This window comes from Odocoileus virginianus, chromosome 34 (assembly GCF_023699985.2).
Source record: "Odocoileus virginianus isolate 20LAN1187 ecotype Illinois chromosome 34, Ovbor_1.2, whole genome shotgun sequence".
Classification (NCBI taxonomy): domain Eukaryota; kingdom Metazoa; phylum Chordata; class Mammalia; order Artiodactyla; family Cervidae; genus Odocoileus; species Odocoileus virginianus.
The window spans coordinates 27,872,707-27,892,263 of NC_069707.1; the positions used below are offsets into that span (position 1 = coordinate 27,872,707).

At 40.1% G+C, this 19,557-nt stretch overlaps 1 protein-coding gene across 9 annotated transcripts in view; it reads left to right on the forward strand.

Annotated features, from left to right (window-relative positions):
- Positions 1-14,684: 14,684 nt before the first annotated feature.
- BCLAF1 (BCL2 associated transcription factor 1) overlaps positions 14,685-19,557 on the forward strand; it is a 29,730-nt gene continuing 24,857 nt past the window's right edge. For 3 of the 9 annotated variants that reach the window (XM_070461482.1, XM_020881096.2, XM_070461483.1), the window contains exon 1: positions 14,689-14,859. The gene's annotated coding sequence lies outside the window, so the exon portion shown is untranslated. Of the gene's footprint in view, positions 14,860-19,557 lie in introns of all 9 variants that reach the window. The other 6 variants (XM_020881094.2, XM_070461481.1, XM_020881093.2 and 3 more) reach the window with 4 other exon arrangements.

The window sequence follows — 19,557 nt, forward strand, 5'->3', positions numbered from 1 at the left end:
CCATGAGAATTTCCCAGGCAGGAATACTGGTGTGGGTTGCCATTTCCTACTCCAGGCGATCTGTGAAATAATAGCCTGAGTCTATCATGTAAAGCAGCATTTGATTCTTTCTTGATCTTATTTACAATATAAGGACAATTTAATCAACCGGGAATGGGTTTATTACAGTAGTTCTCAAACTCGAGTGTACATTACAGTCACCTGGAAGGTTTGTTAAACAACGGCTTGCTGGACCTCATCCCAGAATTTCTAATCCAGTGGTTCTGTGGAAGGAACAGAATTTGCATGTCTAATAAGTCCCTGGGGTGAGGCTGCTGCTGTTTCCAGAATCATTTGCTCTATTATAGTCACCTGGGATGAATGATGATTCTAGCCGTTCCCCCACCACCATGCTTCTCTTTGATAAAAGGAAAAGGAAAGAGCATCTCAGTTCACACTGAGAATATAAAAGTTACATTCAAAATGTTGTACAACTGATTACAACTCACCAGTGTGCTGACACCAGACTTGAGAACAACTTTAAACTATTGACCAAAGGAAGGGTCTTGATTACTTACCACAGAGGCAAAATGCTGTCAGCTGGGCAGAACGCCAGGATTAGTATCTTTCTAAGAGTCAGTTAGATCCTTTTAAAGAAGGCTTCTTGAAAATTAAATGTTTCTTTAAATAGAGCTATGACAAGCACTCACTTATTCCTGTATTTTTTTTCTGATCGATGCAATGACGAAGCCTATTTTAATAAGATATGATTTTATAAGTTATTTGGCATCAAGTTACTTGTGTTTGATGAGATAATCCATTTCTTATCCTTGTCATATGCATAATACTTAATTTCTTCACCCAAGGAACAGTTCAGTTCAGTTCAGTCTCTCAGTCATGTCCAACTCTTTGTGACCCCATGAACTGCATACACCAGGCCACCCTGTCCATCACCAACTCACGGAGTTTACCCAAACCCATGTCCATTGAGTTGGTGATGCCATCTAACCATCTCATCCTCTGTCTCCCCTTTTCCTCCTGCCCTCAATCTTTCCCAGCATCAAGGTCTTTTCAAATGAGTCAGCTCTTCACATCGGGTGGCCAAAGTATTGGAATTTCAGCTTCAACATCAGTCCTTCCAATGAACACCCAGGACTGATCTCCTTTAGGATGGACTGGTTGGATCTCCTTGCAGTCCAAGGGACTCTCAAGAGTCTTCTCCAACACCACAGTTCAAAAAGCATCAATTCTTTGGCTCTCAGCTTTCTTTATAGTCCAACTCTCACATCCATACATGACCACTGGAACAATTGATCAATAAATATTTGTTGAATGAATATTCAACATCGTAAAACTGAGTATAATTCTTGCATTGTCCTGTTGGCTGCGTAAGGATAATAGACATGGTGCTAAAAACTCAAGTTGTTAAGATGAGGGTCACAAAGGGAGAGATGTTCAGAAGAAAGATGTAGTCGGGAGACGTGCTGTTTTACCAAGGAACTTTCATGCAAGAGCCTCTGCCCACGACAGTAGATTATGTAGATTACTGTCTTCACCAGGATGTGCAGCTGGGAGTCACATGGGACTGGGACCCAGCCTGCATTCTGTTCATCTGCTCATTAAGCCATGTACCTGAGCATGGGGCTGCCACCGTTCAAGGAAAGAATAGGTTGCCTACTCTCAAAGATGCATGCTCAGTTGCTTGGCCATGTCTGAATTGCTGTGACACTTTGGACAATAGCCCAACAGGCTCCTCTGTCCACGGGATTTTCCAGGCAAGAATACTGGAGTGGGTTGCCATTTCCTCCTCCAGGAGATCTTCCCAACCCAGGGATTGAATCTGAGTCTCCTGTGTCTTCAGCATTGTAGGCAGATTCTTCACCTGCTGAGCCATCAGGGAAGCTCCCGATACCGATCAACTGTTGGCAGCCCAGTTTCCCTGTGCCTGGATTTTTCTCCAGCGGTCATAATTAGTCATTGGTCATCTTGAAAATGTTGGCGGGTACATAGCATTACTAGTTGTTTCACATGAACACTTCATGCATGGAACCCCATGGTGGACCTCCAAGAATTCTTTCTTGCCATGACCCCATCAGCAGAGGATTGGACTCTCTTCTGTGAATACTGATGGACAGCTTTACTTTGTGGATTTAGGGATTCTGGGAAGGCCTGATAAATGATTCCCAGAGGAGTCTTACCCTATTTAACAACTAGAGCTTGACATTCCAATTTAATTTGATCATCTTAGCTCAAGGCATGTTGAAATGAAACAAGTAATTAAGAATTATTCTGCTGTCAGTGTATTGCTTTTAGCACCCTGTGGTTACGTATGTCACAGTACTGAGCAGAAGACATTATGGATTTACTTGGCTGGGCCATTTTCCTTATCCTAGGCTCTCTGGGTCTTGTCTCAGTTTTGGTCATCTCATTTTCCCCAGTACTTCCTACAGTCTCTGTTATAGAGTAGGCCCTCAGCAGATGTTTATTGAATAAATGAATCACCAACAATCCTATCACATCCTTGTTCAGTTAATTCAGAAAAATTAAGATTCTATGTTTATAATCTCAAAAATTTATTCTTAAGGTACACTAAAGAAGATTTTTATTTCTTATTTTCTGATCTAGATGGTAAACCCAGACTAGTTCTTCACATCTTTAGATTTACAGATGTCTTATCATTTGGAATAAAAATCACTTCACAGAAAATGATTTGTCATTACCATCTGCTTCTTTCATTTGACTCTGTGTTCAATTTTCAAATGAGCTTTAAGATTCTATTCTAGTACATATTATTTTCATTGCTTTTCTTTATATTTTGAACATTTGCTCTGGCACTATCCATTAGAGCATATCCTCCTCTTACATGGACCAATGGCTAGCAAATGGCTGTTCACCAAGAACTACATTTCCCAGCCCTCATTGGGTCAAGTTGTGGTCATGTGACTAGTCCACACCAATAAAATGTGATCAGAAATGATGTCTTCTTCTAGGCCAATATAAAAAAGTATACTTCCTCCATACTCCTTTCTCCTTTTGCTGGTCGTCATAGAGCAACAATGAGGCTTGTAATCTTTACTGTACTATGGATTCCTTTGACACACCTTAGAAGCCTCTGAATCCCTTTGCAGAATGTTTGTTAAATGTATACAAATCTAGAATTATAAAGGAAACAAACTGCATTAAATAAAATTATTAGAATATTTAGAAAATCAATAATACATAATATATCTGAGCATATTCATTATCTATCGCTTTGTAACAAATTACCATAAAACAACATTTTTTTCATGGTTTCTGTGGGTTAGGAGCAGCTGAACTGGGCAGTTCTGGTCCAGAGTCTTTCAAAAGGCTACATTCAAGGTGACAATTAGGGATGCAACTATCTGGAAGCTTGATTGGGGAGAAGATCCACTGCTAAGCGTGCTCAAACGGCTGTTGGCAGGCTTCAGTCCTTTGTCACATCCACCCCTCCACAGAGTTCTCATGTCATGGCAGCATGACCTCCCCAAGAGCAAATGCTCAAAGAGAGGGCACAGAATCCATTGAAATGTTATGACCTAATCTCAGAAATGACATAGAATCACTTTCACCAGACTCTATTCACTAGAAGAGTATTATGCAAAGGTGTGAATGCCAGGAAACTGGGGGCCATGCAAAAGCCTGCATACCACAATGAAGTTTTTGTTTTTGTTTTGTATTAAAATACAAGATCTAGAGGAAAGTCTAATAACCACTGTAATTTTGAAAGTGTGCTGAGTATAAGTGGTTCTTTGAAAGTTTGGCAACAACAGTGATGATAAAAAAAAAAACAACCGTGATTTATTTGTTACAAAGATGCAAATACTGATAATGCTTTCTGTGGTTCTTGCCTATATTCATAATTAAAGGAAATGACAAATTTTGGTTTGAAGTTAACAGTGATGTAACTTTTCCCGTGCAAATATACGGGCAGCCCTGAATCCTTTGGAGGTTAGTGGACTCTTGAATTCTAGCCAAAGGCCCCATGAGATTGGAGAGCCACAGATAGCTTAGCACCCCGAATCACTACTTGAAGAAATAGTTATCAAAACATTAGAATTGCCTTGATCTGTTGAAAGAGAGAAAGCCTCTATTGTGTGTGAGTCATTATATATTTTAGAGTCTATCTGTTATTAATACTATTTGTTGTTTAGTCCCTAAGTTGTGTCCAAATCTTTTGCGACCCTGTAGACTATAGCCCACCAGGGGCCTCTGTCACAGGGTTTCCCAGGCAAGAATCAGGAGTGGGTTGCCATTTCCTTCTCCAGGGGATCTTCCCGACCCAGGGATCAAACCTGTGTCTCCTGTATTGACAGGCGGATTCTTTTTTTTTTTTTTTTTTCCCATTTATTTTTATTAGTTGGAGGTTAATTACTTTACAATATTGTAGTGGTTTTTGCCATACACTGACATGAATCAGCCATGAATTTACATGTGTTTCCCATCCCGATCCCCCCTCCCGCCTTCCTCCCCATCCCATCCCTCTGAGTCTTCCCAATGCACCAGCCCTGAGCACTGTCTCATGCATCCAACCTGGGCTGGTGGTCTGTTTCACCCTTGATAGTTTACCAATGAGTCACTCTGTCTCTCTTTAGTCACTCAGTAGTGTCCGACTCTTTGCCATGGACTGTAGCCCGCCAGGCTCCTCTGTCCATGGGATTCTCCAGGCAAGAATACTGGAGTGGGTTGCCATTTCCTTCTCCAGGGGTCTTCCCAACCCAGGAATTGAACCTGGGTCTCCTGCATTGCAGGCAGATTCTTTACCGATTAAGTTATGAGGGAAGCCCCAGTGAGCCGTTAGGAAAGTCCATTTGTTACTATAGCCTATCCTATACTCCCTAATACATTTGCCAATTAATTACAATATTATTTCTACTTTATTTTTTCCTTCAACATACACTTTTGAGTAAAATTTTAACTTACCTTTGTGTTAAATTCCATAAATTTATCTGCTATTGTAGAGCATTCATCTCATTCCACTATCATCTAACTCACTAACTTAATATGTACATGTAATAAAGACATGTAGAGACTAAATTATATTATTCCAGTGACTTTTATTTTTTTCCTCCAGCTTTCAGTCTTATACACCAGATGGTTGCCAGCAGGATCCCTATGAGTAAATTGTAAATAATCAATAATAATCAATATTTTTATGACTCATGCTCCTAAAAGATATTTAAGCACATTAATGAACTTGTTTTCAAACAATGAGCATCTCATCACAGGGACAACAGATCATCCCAGATACCATTGGCAGAAATATCTCCCTGGGATAAGTAATGGAGACTGAAAGACTGAATGTATCTAGGTAAAGCTGCTGGATGGGTTTGTGTTGAAAGAAATTAAGCTAGTTATAGTACAAGGTTGAAGGGGTTTTATTGTCACCGACATTAAAAATAAATGGTACAACCACTAAGAAAACAAAGTTAGGTCTGTGATTTTACAATTCTTTCTAAAATTGAATTTTAAAAATGAGCCGGTGGTGTTAATTTCAACCTAACTAGCCAGATCCTATATGACAAAATGAATTTTGAAAATAATTGTCTTGCAAAAGATCAAGCCATTTTTAGGCATATATATCATGGTTGGTTGGAATTCAGTATAAAGATTCCTTTTAAATGGAAGCGAATCATGTAACATTTATAGTTTTCTCACTGAACTATATAGTACTCCCCTTCACTGTTCAAGAGAAGATTCATTAAGCAAAAACAGTACTACAGGGCATGCCAGAAAAAAAAAGAAAAAAAGAAAAGAAACAACAATTCTCTCTGGAAGCAAATATGTGCCTAGCAGTAATTTAGAACTAGATTGATCAAAATGGTGATTTACTAATGAATATTTCATTTTCCTCTATTAAAGTATAATTTTTGACCATGATTTATAAGAACCACATACAAAAAAAATCTTAAGTTAGTTCTTAGCTCCTCATTATCTTATGCAACTTAAGTAAAACTAAATGGTCTAAATTGAAGACAAATTTGTATTATGATAGCAGTGCTTATTGTAAAAGCTTTAGAATATACAGAAAAGCTTGCTGCAACTAGAGAAAGCCCATACATAGCAACGAAGACCCAGTGCAGCCAAAAATACATAAATAAAATAAATTAAAAAAAGAAACAATGTTGTGCTACATTGAAATTAGTTACAGAATGATTATATATATATATATTCTCAAATAATTTTATTTAGTTTATTATAAAATTCTAATGCAGTTTTATGAAAAGCTATAGGATGGAGTTAAACTGTTGGGTCTCGGATAATGTTTGTAAAACATCTAAAGTAACACTCAGGGTAAAATTATTATGACCCTGTAAAGATTATATAGCTTATATTGGAAAGAGCAAGCCATCTGCAAAGATGGCCAGAACTTTTCTTATGACCTGGATTTATCTCACAACTCCCAGTAACTTTAAAACCTAGATGAATATTTACTCCCCTTACATTTACTCTTTACTTCCTTTCAGTTTCATGGGGCAAAAATCAGGTATTTTCTTAAACAAAGCATAGCCTAAGGTTTGGAGGAAGGGAAGATTCAGGTGTGGCACTGATAATTTATTTTCTGTCTTGATGAAAAATGTGCTGAATAACAGAATAAAATATGGCATCACAATTCATCTAGTTGACTTTATCTACTTTTCAAAATTCAATCATTTTTTGACATTGACACAATCATTTATCTCTGAAAAGCTGGAGGGCATATGCCTTCCCTGCAGGCAATTTATATATTTATAACTGAGCCATCTTCTCAGAGAGATTATTTAATTCTGCTTTCTCTTCCATACCTGTCATCCCATTGTATATACCCTTAGTGTCTCATTTTTCTAATGCTTTAAACATTTAATTTCCAGTTAGAAATATATTATGCATCCAGAGAAGGCAATGGCAACCCACTCCAGTGTTCTTGCCTGGAGAATCCCAGGGATGGGGGAGCCTGGTGGGCTTCCGTCTATGGGGTCACACAGAATCGGACACGACTGAAGCGACTTAGCAGCAGCAGCAGCAGCAGCATGTTATGCATCATTTATCTATCAAGACCATTTAATCATTACTTGGACACTGAAATTTCTTTAAAAATTTATTTTATTTATTTGGCTGCATCAGGTCTTAGTTGCAGCATGTAGGATCTTCGCTGCAGCATGCAGGATCTTTAGTTGTGGCATATGAACTCTTATTTGTGGCATGTGGGGTCTAGTTCTTTGACTAGGGATCAGATCTTGGCCCTGTGCATTGGGAGTGCAGAGTCTTAGCCACTGGACCACCAGAAAAGTCCCTTCAATTTTTAAATTTGTTTACTTTGGGGTAATAAGAGACCGGTTCAGATAAATATATATGCATGTGTAAACAAGCTAGACTATGTATCCTATTACTTAGAATAAGATGTATGGGAACTATCAACCAAGTTGCAAGGAACAGCACAAGGTCAGGTTGATCTAATGTTACTTCTGCTAAAAGTATTTACATGGTTAAAAACTGCTGTAAAAAGATGATAGTCTTTAGAGCCAGATGGACATTTGATAAAATTTAGTTGACATGTGACTTTGGCAAGATACTCTACTTCTGCAAGGTTCAATTTCCTTGTTGTTAAAACTGGGGCGCTATTTATTGAATGTTATATAATCAGCTCTGTTATAATGAAATATGTGTGTTCATAAAAATTCATGTGCTAGGGCCCAGAAATCAACATACTCATGTACAGTCAGTTAATCTGTGACAAAAGAGGTAAGAATATACAATTGAGAAAAGATGATCTCTTTAGCAAGCAATGCTGGGGAAGTTGGACAGCTGCACGCAAATCGATGAGGTTAGAACACTCCCTCACATTATACACAAAAATAAACTCAAAATGGCTTAAAGGCTTAAATATAGGTCATGGATGACACCATGTGACACTTGCCTGGTGGTAGAGTGGCTAAGACTCTATGCTCTCAATGCAGGGGGCCCAGGTTGGATCCCTGGTCAGGGAAATAAGATTCCACACATCACAACTAAGATTCTACATGCTGCAACTAAGACTCAGCACAGCCAAACAAATAAATATTAAAAATAAAAAAGACATACTATAAAAATCCTAGAAGAGAATATAGGCAAAACTTACCCTGACATAAATCATAGCCTTGTTTTCTTAGGTCACTCTCCCAAGGCAAAAAGAAGTGAAAGCAAGAGAAGAGACTAACAGAGGATGAGATGGTTGGATGGCATCACTGACTCAGTGGACATGAGTTTGAGCAAACTCTTGGAGACAGTGAAGGACAGGGAAGCCTGGTGTGCTGCAGTTCGTGGGGTTGCAAAGAGTCAGACACGACTTAGAGATTGATCAACAATAACCTATAATGAAAAAGAAACTGAAAAAGCATGTATATATAAAATGTAGCCACATACATATACATATATGTATATATGATTGAATTACTTTGCTGCACATCTGAAACTAACACAACCTTGTAAGTCAACTACACTTCAATAAAAATTTTTTTTAAAAAGTAACGTGTTAGGCAAAAACACAATAAAAATCACAGGGCTTTTGGCAAAAATAGGCTTAGGATGTAACACTCAAAAACTTCATCAGTTACACATGAAAAAAAATAGGAACCTAGCAAATACGGTAGCAGAGTTTCATACATGTTAAGTGGCTAAGAAACACATAAATAATAAAATAATATTTTATTTGAAAAATACCTAAAGTTTACTTGTAGAAATGGGTATCAAGAAAGTTGTGAGCTGTTGTAAAGAGGTAGAAGGAGCATAATCTGAAATCAGAAGGAAAGTTGTAACATGAACAGAGGATGAATGTGAGTTGAAATAGCTGGTAGATGCTGGAGTTGCTTAGTTTCAGAATTCCCATTCAGTTCAGTTCAGAGGGGTATTAATTATTGCATTCATATAGTGTTTCTTGCAGACCGAATGGCACAGAGGCACATTGTCCTTGTCTTTTTGAATTCACACACTTAAGCACATGCTTCTCTTGGCCTGGAAGACAATCTCCAAAATGGTCTCCAATGATCTCCACTTCCTGGTATTCATGACTTTGTATAGTCTGCTTTCACACTGCACCAGGGTTAGGTCTGAATGGTCAATAAAATATAGTAGAGTGATGGTGTGTCACTTCTGAGATTAGCTTATAAAGGTAACAAGTTCTGTCTTGGGCTCCCCTTTCTCTCATCATTAACTAGGGGAAACCAGCTGTAGCATGAGGACACTGAGGCATCCCGTGCAGACGTCCATGTGATTGGGAACTGAGGTCTCCTGCCAACGTCCACATGAGTGATTGTGGAGTGAATCTTCAGACTTCAGATGTTTGCAATCTCAGCTGACAACTTTACTGCAACTTCATGAGACCCTGAGCCAGAATCATGCAGATAACCCCTCTAGATTCCTGACCCACAGACACTGTGAAATTATTGTTTAAAGCTGCTAAGTTTTGTTATACAGTTCAGTTCAGTTCAGCCACTCAGTCGTGTCCGACTCTTTGCGACCCCGTGAATCATAGCACGCCAGGCCTCCTTGTCAATCACCAACTCCTGGATTTTACTCAAACTCATGCCCATCGAGTCGGCGATGCCATCCAGCCATCTCATCCTCTGTCACCCCCTTCTCCTCCTGCCCCCAATCCCTCCCAGCATCAGGGTCTTTTCAAATGAGTCAACCCTTTGCATGAGGCGGCCAAAGGATTGGAGTTTCAGCTTCAGCATCAGTCCTTCCAATGAATACCCAGGATGGATCTCCTTTAGGATGGACTGGTTGGATCTCCTTGCAGTCCAAGGGACTCTCAAGAGTCTTCTCCAACACCACAGTTCAAAAGCATCAATTCTTCGGCACTCAGCTTTCTTTACCGTCCAACTCTCACATCCATCCATGACCACTGGAAAAACCATAGCCTTGACTAGACGGACCTTTGTTGGCAAAGTAATGTCTCTGCTTTTTAATATGCTATCTAGGTTGGTCATAACTTTCCTTCCAAGCAGTAAGCGTCTTTTAATTTCATGGCTGCAGTCACCATCTGCAGTGATTTTGGAGCCCCCCCAAAATAAAGTCTAACACTGTTTCCCCATCTATTTCCCATGAAGTGATGGGACCAGATTCCATGATCTTAGTTTTCTGAATGTTGAGCTTTAAGCCAACTTTTTCACTCTCCTCTTTCACTTTCATCAAGAGGCATTTTAGTTCCTCTTCACTTTCTGCCATAGGGGTAGTGTCATCTGCATATCTGAGGTTATTGATATTTCTCCCGGCAATCTTGATTCCAGCTTGTGCATCTTCCAGTCCAGCGTTTCTCATGATGTACTCTGCATATAAGTTAAATAAGCAGGGTGACAATATACAGTCTTGATGTACTCCTTTTCCTATTTGGAACCAGTCTGTTATTCCATGCCCAGTTCTAACTGTTGCTTCCTGCAGTAACAGAGAAACTACGACATTTGATTTCATTTGTCTTCTACCTCCCTGGTTGTTTTTTTCTCAATCTCCTTACTGGTTCCTCCTCCTTTTTAAACAAATGTATAAATGTTGAAATTCCCTGGAGTAGAAAAGATCTCCTTCTGTTTCTGGAATGGAAACAATGGTAGTGTACATAATTAATTAAGAGGAAGGTGGTTCAAGGTGAGAATAAATTGATAAATGCAGGTCATGGTACATAAGTGGTTATGGATATATAGTGGATAAGCTACATAAGTAGTTTGGATTTCAATCCAGCTGCAGTGGAAGGTTAATATTGTAATCAGAGATATGGCATGATTTATTTGAAAGAGATCATTCAAGCGGCTCTCTCTGAGAAATGGATTGACAGTGGGCAGGGAGACCAGCTAGGAGGCTGTTTTAGTAGTTTAGGTGAGGTAACAATGATCATTTTGAGAAAAGGAAAATGCAAATAATTGTAAATGTATTTTTGAAATGGATTGACAGGTCTCAGCTGATTTATTGGATTAGAAATTTAGGAAAAGAAGAAATAGTGTTGCTCCCTAGGTTTTGACCTTAATTCACTGGATTTTGATAGTTATAATAGTTGGGAAGATTGGAGAGAATAATAGGGAAGGAAAGAATAAACAAGTTGGGAGAAAGAAAGGAAATTAGAAATTTTTTTTTTTTCTAGCACTTTTATTTATTTATTTATTTATTTATTCAGCTGCACCGGGTCTTAGTTTCAGCATGCAGGGATCTATTTCCCCCACAAGACAAATCCAGGCCTCCTGCATTGGAAGCATGGAGTCTTAGCCACTGGATCAGCAGGGAAGTCCCAGGAATTCCATTCTTAATATTAGGTTTGAGATGTGTGTAACTTCCAAGAAGAAAGACAAGGTATGAAGTCAAATATGTGCAGGTCTGTGGTTCAAAACAGAATTCCAGCTTTGACATAAAGTACAAAGATGATACTTAAAATCACAGGATGACAGATATAGAGAGACAAGAGATGACCCAGGACTGAACCCCAAAGAATTTCAACAAAGAGCGCTCTACTCCTCCTATAACCTCTCTCAAGGAAGAAATGGTTTTTGGTAATAAATCTAAATCATAATTCCATTACCTCACTTTAGGTGGCCTTTCCTCTCTGCTCTTTAATAGCTAGATTAAATAGCCAGCTGGCATAATTTGTGGCAAAGATTTCTTATGAAAACTTTGAAAGTATTACATATTCCATTTATTGCAATCATTGTGAGAAAGATGCACATTAATCTTGGTGGGACTTAAGAACAATGGTTAACAGTCATATTTTGATATTTCAATTTTTTGAAATGAATATTAAGGAATAATAGTGTAATAAATAACTCTTGAATATATAATTTTAGTAATTTTAAATCTTGGGGGAAAAAAACAACTTCCATGTTTGCAGCAGGCAAAAAGAGGATAGAAAGAGCAGGGGGAAAAAAACCCAGTCAACTTGTGCTCACCAGTAGGAAGTGAAACAGATTTGGCAAGGGGAACCATTTATTTCAAATCATACAGCTATGGAACAATGCCAGACCATTTGGGAAAATGTCCTCATAAACAGAAAATGTGTCTACCCAAAACAGAGCATGCAGTTGAGGGTTCTTGACTGAGCAACAGAAAGCAACTCTGGTGAGCTCATTCAGAAATTTACTGAAAGATACCAGCTAGCTCCAAGTATCAGCACACATTTTATCACCATAAAAAAAAAAAAAAAGTGATCAATACAAAGCCTTGGGAAGGACAGGAACAGAGGAGGTAGCAGAAACAAAAGCCAACCACTCACAGGCCCTCAGTCTACACAACCTAAACTCTTTTGGCTCCACTTTCTGTTTTGCCTGCTTCCAACTACTAATGGGTTAGCAACAGTTACTATTCTCAGGGAGTGGGAAGACACCCTCCAAATTCCCCTTCAACTTTAATTTCCCCAAATGAGAAAACAGTTTCAATGTTGTTCAGCCTAAAAAGACAAACAAAACCAGTGGAAGGAGGGACTTTGCCTTCCAAGTCTAACCTTCCAACACCATTTTCAGACAGCAAGTCTTGTCTTGTTCTCTCTTTCAAGTTACCTTAAATAAAACAAACCAAAACCCTAAGGAGTTTTATAAACAGAGTAATCTGCCAATGACCTGTAAGTTAAATTTTAGCTTACTGATTTATTATTCTTTTTGTAGGCATTTATCTTATTAATAAGGTTGGTCATTTGTTTACAATTACTATTTCTTCTTGGGAAATTTTCTATTTTTAAACAATGTCCTTTTGTTAAATGGGCTCTTGATTTTCTCATGTTCCTCTCCACCTTCTTTGTATTTTCAACAGGGTAAAAAGTTCCATTACGAAGAATGAAACTGTAATGGTGGAATTTCAGGTTTTGAAAGTAAAAGAAAACAATACAGTGAAGTACATAAAACATGATCTAAATTCAATACCCTCTAATTTTGGAGCTTGATAAAAGTGTCATATATCAAATGAACCTAGTTCAAGAGAAGCTTGGATTGCTTTTTATTAAAGGATTTGTTCCAATGTCTCTTCTACTTTGTTATTACCTCAGGTTATTTAAAAGTAGAGTTATACTGCCTCATGGAGAAGGCAATGGCACCCCACTCGAGTACTCTTGCCTGGAAAATCCCACGGAAGGAGGAGCCTGGTAGGCTGCAGTCCATGGGGCCGCTAGAAGTCAGACACGACTGAGTGACTTCACTTTCCCTTTTTACTTTCATGCATTGGAGAAGGAAATAGCAATCCACTCCAGTGTTCTTGCCTGGAGAATCCCAGGGACGGGGGAGCCTGGTGGGCTGCCGTCTATAGGGTCGCACTGAATCGACTTGGCAGCATACTGCTTCAGATAGCAACGTGACTTCGTTTTCAAAGCATTCGCAGAATTGCAGAGAAGGGCTTAAGATAATATCCTAGCTTATAAAGCACTCTTGTCAGGTTGTGGTTTATCATGAAATAATGGGTAAGGGCTTTTAGCTTTAAATCAGACCCCTCCCTTACTTGCAGAATAGTAGTTGTATTGAGCCATCAACGGCTTTTCCTTTTTTTTCTTTTAATATAGTTTATCCGTTCAACAAATATTTACTGAGCACCTACTGAATGCCTGGGACTTATCAGTGCACGACATAGGCCAAAGATTCTTGCTTCCACATTCTACGTTTATCACATTCACCTGATAGTGGTGAGGGGTTGAGGGGCATGCTATACAAGAAATAACCCAGAATACATCCCATAAAAATGAGGTATTTTTTCTAGTTGAGCTCGTAAATTGGATTGTGATGAGAGAATGCCCTAAGCACAGTATTAAATCCACGGATACGGCCTAATACTGGACTGCATTTACTGACAGAAGACTGGTTGCTAATTAGAACTTTTAAATCCTTTCAGGCAGTTCAGGTCCCTAAACAACAAAGTAATAACCATTTTAGGCTCTAAGGAATTAAGCGCAGCTAAGTCTTAATAGAAAATGTGCTATGACTCTTATTTGAAATTTTATCCAAATCAAAACATGTGGCTTCCCTAGTCATAATCTGGTTTATAGTTTTGGCAGATTAGGTTGTTTCTGGACCAGTACAACTAATCGTAAAGCTTCGTGTTATGCTTTATTTTTATGCTTAAACCAACGTCTCCAGGCGGCTAAGTGGTAATGCTTTAACCACGTCCGAGAACAAGAAGTATCTTCTGACGCAAACCGCCAAGACAGCCTAAGCCACTTGGGAGTACCGCAGCGTGAACTCCGCTACGGGTAGGAGAGTTGGTGTGACGCCACTAGAGAAACGGACGCAGATCGTGGCCATTTTTCTACTTTCTAAGTGTGTCTGGCATATTTTCTATCAAACAAAAAGCGACACTTCCTAGTTTCCAGTTGGCGTCTGAGAAAAAACTCGGCGCTTCCTGGCAGACAGACGCAGTGTGCTAATAAAGTCCGTGTCTTTTCCTCAGTGTGAAATTATCCTTTTGTTTCCGGCCTCGTCAGAGTTGGTCCCACGGAAAAAATAGACCAGACGAGCAAAAGTGAGGACAAGAGAGGTCCGGAGGGTTCGCTCAATGCAAACCAGACCGGCGCATCCCACGGTGTGGAACCACGACCTCACATCACCAAAACACCCCGCCCACTTTCTACCGCCACCCTGGCGGAGGCGGCTGATGAAGACCGGAAGGCGGAGCCGCCAGATCATCGCGCGAGACCAGCCGCGCGACTTCCCAGAAAGCCTCAGGCAACATCTTTACCGCGGCCGGAGAGAGGGTTTAAGGCGGTGGGGTGGGTGGGGCTTGGTTAGATATTTAGCGGCACCGGAGGCCACGCCCCAAATCGGAAGTGACGGAGAGGAGCTAGCGCGTCGAAGATACCTCTATGGTTTTCCTCCCGTTCTTGAGTGGGGAAATGGCCGCTGTGTAGTTACCGGTGAGATAAGTCCCGGGAACCGTCCTTCGGCGTGTCAGGTAGGCCTTGCGTTGCGTTCAGATAACTCAAAAGGCAGTGAATATCGAGGAGGAATGAATATTACTGAATCTTTTGTTGGTAGTGGTGGGTTGGCGGTGACAGTAGAGCCCAGGAGACGTTGCGCCGTTATTTGTGCGTTCCCCCGTCAGTCTCCCTCAGGCTTTCGAGGCACTACGGGCCGAAAAGGTGGGGGGTGGGGTGAGCAGCGAGAACCGTGCGCGCGCGCGCGCCTGGGAGTCTGGCTCGAGACCCACAGACCGCGCGGCCTTCCGTGCGCTTGCGCAGATCTGCCTTTTCAACCCTTCCCCCATTTTTCCTCAGCCCGGACCTGTGCGCGTGGCCGACTGAAAGCTCGCCCCGGCGCACGCGCGCTTCCTCTTCTTTCCCTTCCCCGCCTACGGCTCCTCAGGCGGTCGGAGGTGCAACTTGTGTTCGCTTCTCATTGGCTGGAATCGCCACCTTTCTTTCCGTCCTGAGAGGCTTGGACAAAATAACTAACCTGCAACAAAGTGCTTTGGGTAGGTTAGCCCTTTTTCGCGCCGTGTTTTAACTCTTTCTACCCGGCTTCACGCTCCCGGCCGGTTTTCGCCTTTATTTTGTTACTCTAGTTTGTTCTAGGATCTCGTTCCGCACTCTCTGACCCCGGCATCCGCCTCCGGCTTTCCGGGTTGCGGGAAAATTTTCTTCGGGTCCCCCTGGTAACTGTGATTTCAAGCGAGAGTGCACTCTTGACCCCAGGATTTGGTGCCTAGTTACTAGCTCGGGCAGCGGCCTCAGCCAATGGATGTAAGGACGGCCCTGCCACCTCCGGGGCTAAAGGGCAATTCTGCAGTACCCGCGAGGCCACGTCCTTCCTGCAGATTTAGCCATTGTACCTTGTTAGAAAAGTTGCATCCGCGATTGGTGGTATAAATGGTTGGGTGGGAGTGGTGAGTTGAGGTTAGGGACTTTGCTATCATAACGCCGTGATTGGCTTTATTTAAGGTGTATCTTGTCAGAATCAAGCAGCAGTAATGGCAACTACTTTCCTAAGTCAAACTTTTAAAATGTATTTTATATATATATATATATATATAGAGAGAGAGAGAGAGAGAGAGAGAGAGAATTAGAAGTGAAAAAAGTTGAAACTAAATTTGGAGGCAGATATGACCAAAAATGACGTACAGAGATAGCTCCTTTAGTCTTGTATTTTTTTGTGCAGCAGAGCCTCATAAATTTGGGGAATATTAAAAGGCAAAATAGTTTATCTCTCACTGTGAATTCTCATTCAGATTGGACTATAGTTGGAATGGTTGGGCTACAGTTTAGACAAAGAACCTTTACATAGAAGGAAACGCTCCCAGTTTATTTGCAGTTTTATGTAATCCTAAACAATTTTGGATAACTTATTGAATGGAAGGATTGGGTGTTTGAAATAACTCACTTTAGGTGAGTAAACTAAAGCCTGTCTACTGATGGCAGTTAGCATCTTGTTTTAAGAATACCACACTTTCATTGTTAAAATTGTGGTAGTCATGGGAATCCCCCTTGATTCAGATAATTGTGGCAAAGGAAATTTTTTGGCTAGAGCTGATTCTTGAGTTGGAAGAGCAGTAGTCTTTCAGGACTTGGAGGTCTCTAAAAACTTATGACTTGGGTAGGTTCAGGTTTAGTTCAGCGTATTGAATATGGGCGGCTACCTGTACTAGATTAGCTATGTGAGTGACTACTTGCATTAATAGTAACGGAAAGTCTTTTCAGTTCTATTTTATATAGAACTTTGTATTAGGGTTTTCCAGAAGCTACCTTCAGAATCATTGAAGGACAGGGAAGCCTGGCATGCTGCAGTTCATGGGGTGGCAAAGAGTTGGACACAACTTAGCAACTGAACAACAACCACCGCTGTGTAATTTACAGTGGTTTCTTAAGTGACAAAGAAATGGATAAGGGAATTAGGAAGTCCAACTGTCTCTGACTGGTAAGTGTAAATATTTAGGTTATAGCTGTAGGTTATGAATTTGTTCATTTTTCAATTCAAGTTTATTAAACTGGTTGTCAGTGTTAACCTCAGAATGTAAAGTATTTAATATTTTCTTTGCCCCCAACTGGAAAAAAGTCTACAAACGTTGTTGTTGTTCAGTTGCTCAGTCTTGTCGAACTCTTTGCAACCCGCATGGACTGTAGCACACCAGGCCTCCCTGTCCTCACCATTTCCCAGAGCTTGCTCAAACCCATGTCTGTTGAATGGGAGGTGCCATTGAACCATCTCGTCCTCTGTCATACTCCTGCCTTCTTCACTCTTTCTCAGCATCAGGGTCTTTTTTAATGAAATCAGCTCTTCCCATCAGGTGGCCAAAGTGTTGGAGCTTCCTTCAGTCCTTCCAGTGAATATTCAGGACCAATTTCCTTTAGGATTGACTGGTTGGATCTCCTTGCAGTCCAAGGTCCCTCGAGTTTTCTCCAACACCACAGTTCAAAAGCATCAGTTCTTCCATGCTCAGCCTTCTTTATGGTCCAATTCTCACATCCATTCATGTCTACCGGAAAAACCATGGCATTGAATAGGTGGACCTTTGTTGGCAAAATAATGTCTCTGCTTTTTAATATGCTATCCAGGTTGGTCATAGCTTTTCTTCCAAGGAGCAAGCATCTTTTAATTTCATGGCTGCAGTCACTACCTGCAGTGATTTTGGAGCCCAAGAAAATAAAGTCTGTTTCCATGGTTTCGCCATCTATTTGCATGAAGTGATGGGATTGGATGCCATGATCTTCATTTTTTCAATGTTGAGTTTTAAGCCAACTTTTTCACTCTCTTTCACTTTCATCAAGAGGGTCTTTAGTTCTTCTTCGCTTTCTGCCATAAGGGTGGTGTCATCAGCATATCTGAGGTTATTGATATTTCTCCCTGCAATCTTGATTCCAGCTTGTGTTTCATCCAGCCTGGCATTTTTCGTGATGTGCTCTGCATAGAAGTTAAATAAGCAGGGTGACAATATACAGCCTTTGATGTAGTACTCCTTTCCCAATTTGGAACCAGTCCAGTGTTTGATCCTAAGTATTTAATATTTTCTTTGCCCCCAGCTGGAAAAAAAGTCTGCAAACATTAATAATAATACAGGTTGACATTTGTGTGTTATTTTGGAATTTTCAAACCTTCAACTTTACTTGATCTAGTATTTCTCCGTATACTAGTTAAGCTCAGTCGCTCAGTTGTGTCTGACTCTTTGCAACCCCATGGACTGCAGCTTGCCACCTGTCCACCACCACCTCCTGGACCTTACTCAGACTCAAGTCCATCGAGTCGGTGATGCCATCCAACCATCTCATCCTCTGTCGTCCCCTTCTCCTGCCTTCAGTCTTTCCCAGCATCAGGGTCTTTTCCAGTGAGTCAGTTCTTCTCAGGTGGCCAAAGTATTGGAGTTTCAGCTTCAGCATCAGTCCTTCCAATGCATATTCCGGGCTGATTTCTTTTAGGATAGACTGATTGGATCTCCTTGCATTCCAAGGGACTCTTAATTAAGAGTTTTCATTGATGCCAAAGCATCAATTCTTTGATGCTCAGCTTTCTTTACAGTCCAGCACTCAGATCCGTACATGACTACTGGAAAAACCATAGCTTTGACTAGACGAACCTTTGTTGGCAAAGTAACATCTCTGCTTTTTAATATGCTGTCTAGGTTAATCATAGCTTCTCTTCCAAGGAGCAAGCGTATACTAGGAGGAGGCCAAAAAAGGTGGAAAACTTTTTAGGGCCACATGAACCAGGGAGTGGCACAATCTGGTCTGGAATGCAGGTATACTTTTTCTCAGATCTGCTTGCTTTTTTCTAAAGCAGGCTGACAAAGAGCTGGACACAGAACTAAAAATTCTGTGACTAAACCTTTTTTTCTTAAAGCTTTTTCTTAAGGAAATACTCAAGCACAAAAGTAGAATATTGAGCTGTTATTTAGGCTTAATAATTATCAGCATTTACCAACTTTAACATTATTTGCTTTTTTTTTTTGAGGGTGCTTAAAAATTATTTTGTATTAGAGTATAGGTGATTAACATTGTTGTGTTAGTTTCAGGTGTACAGTAAATGATTCAGTTACATGTGTGAAATCTGTTCTTTTTCAAATTCCATTTTTCTGGAGTGTTTTAAAGCAAAATTCCACTTGTTTTGTTAAGTATCTCTTGAGTCTAGAGCCTTAGACCACTTGGCCATCCTCACACCCTGTTAAGCATTTCTTGATTTTTTTTAATAATACTGATTAATGCTATGCCAAAAATATTAAATATTAATCATTTGAAGTGAAATTAATAAACTGCAGTTAAGACTGTTTCAGACCGGTTAATATTTGAATACATACCATGTGCCAGGTAAGTTATTTCCATTTATTAGTTTAGCACATTTAATCTTAAGCCCATGAGTAAGTACTGTGATTAGGTTTATCTTATATATGTGGAAAGTAAAGCTGAAAGAGATTAAGGTAATTTGTCCAAAGTTGGGTAGCTGGTTAATTGTCAAACCAGAATTTTGAACCTAGTCAGTTGGAGTAATAGTCATGGGAGGTATTCTGAGGATTATTAAAGTTACGAATAGCAGTGGTTTCCAAAAATTTGGAGCCCATAAGACTCGGCTCAAGTACTTACTGCTACTTCAACCTTCTAATTTGTCTCCCTTTTCTTTTCTCCATGTGGTTCCTGCTCTATATAGCAGCCATCTTAAAATGTAAATA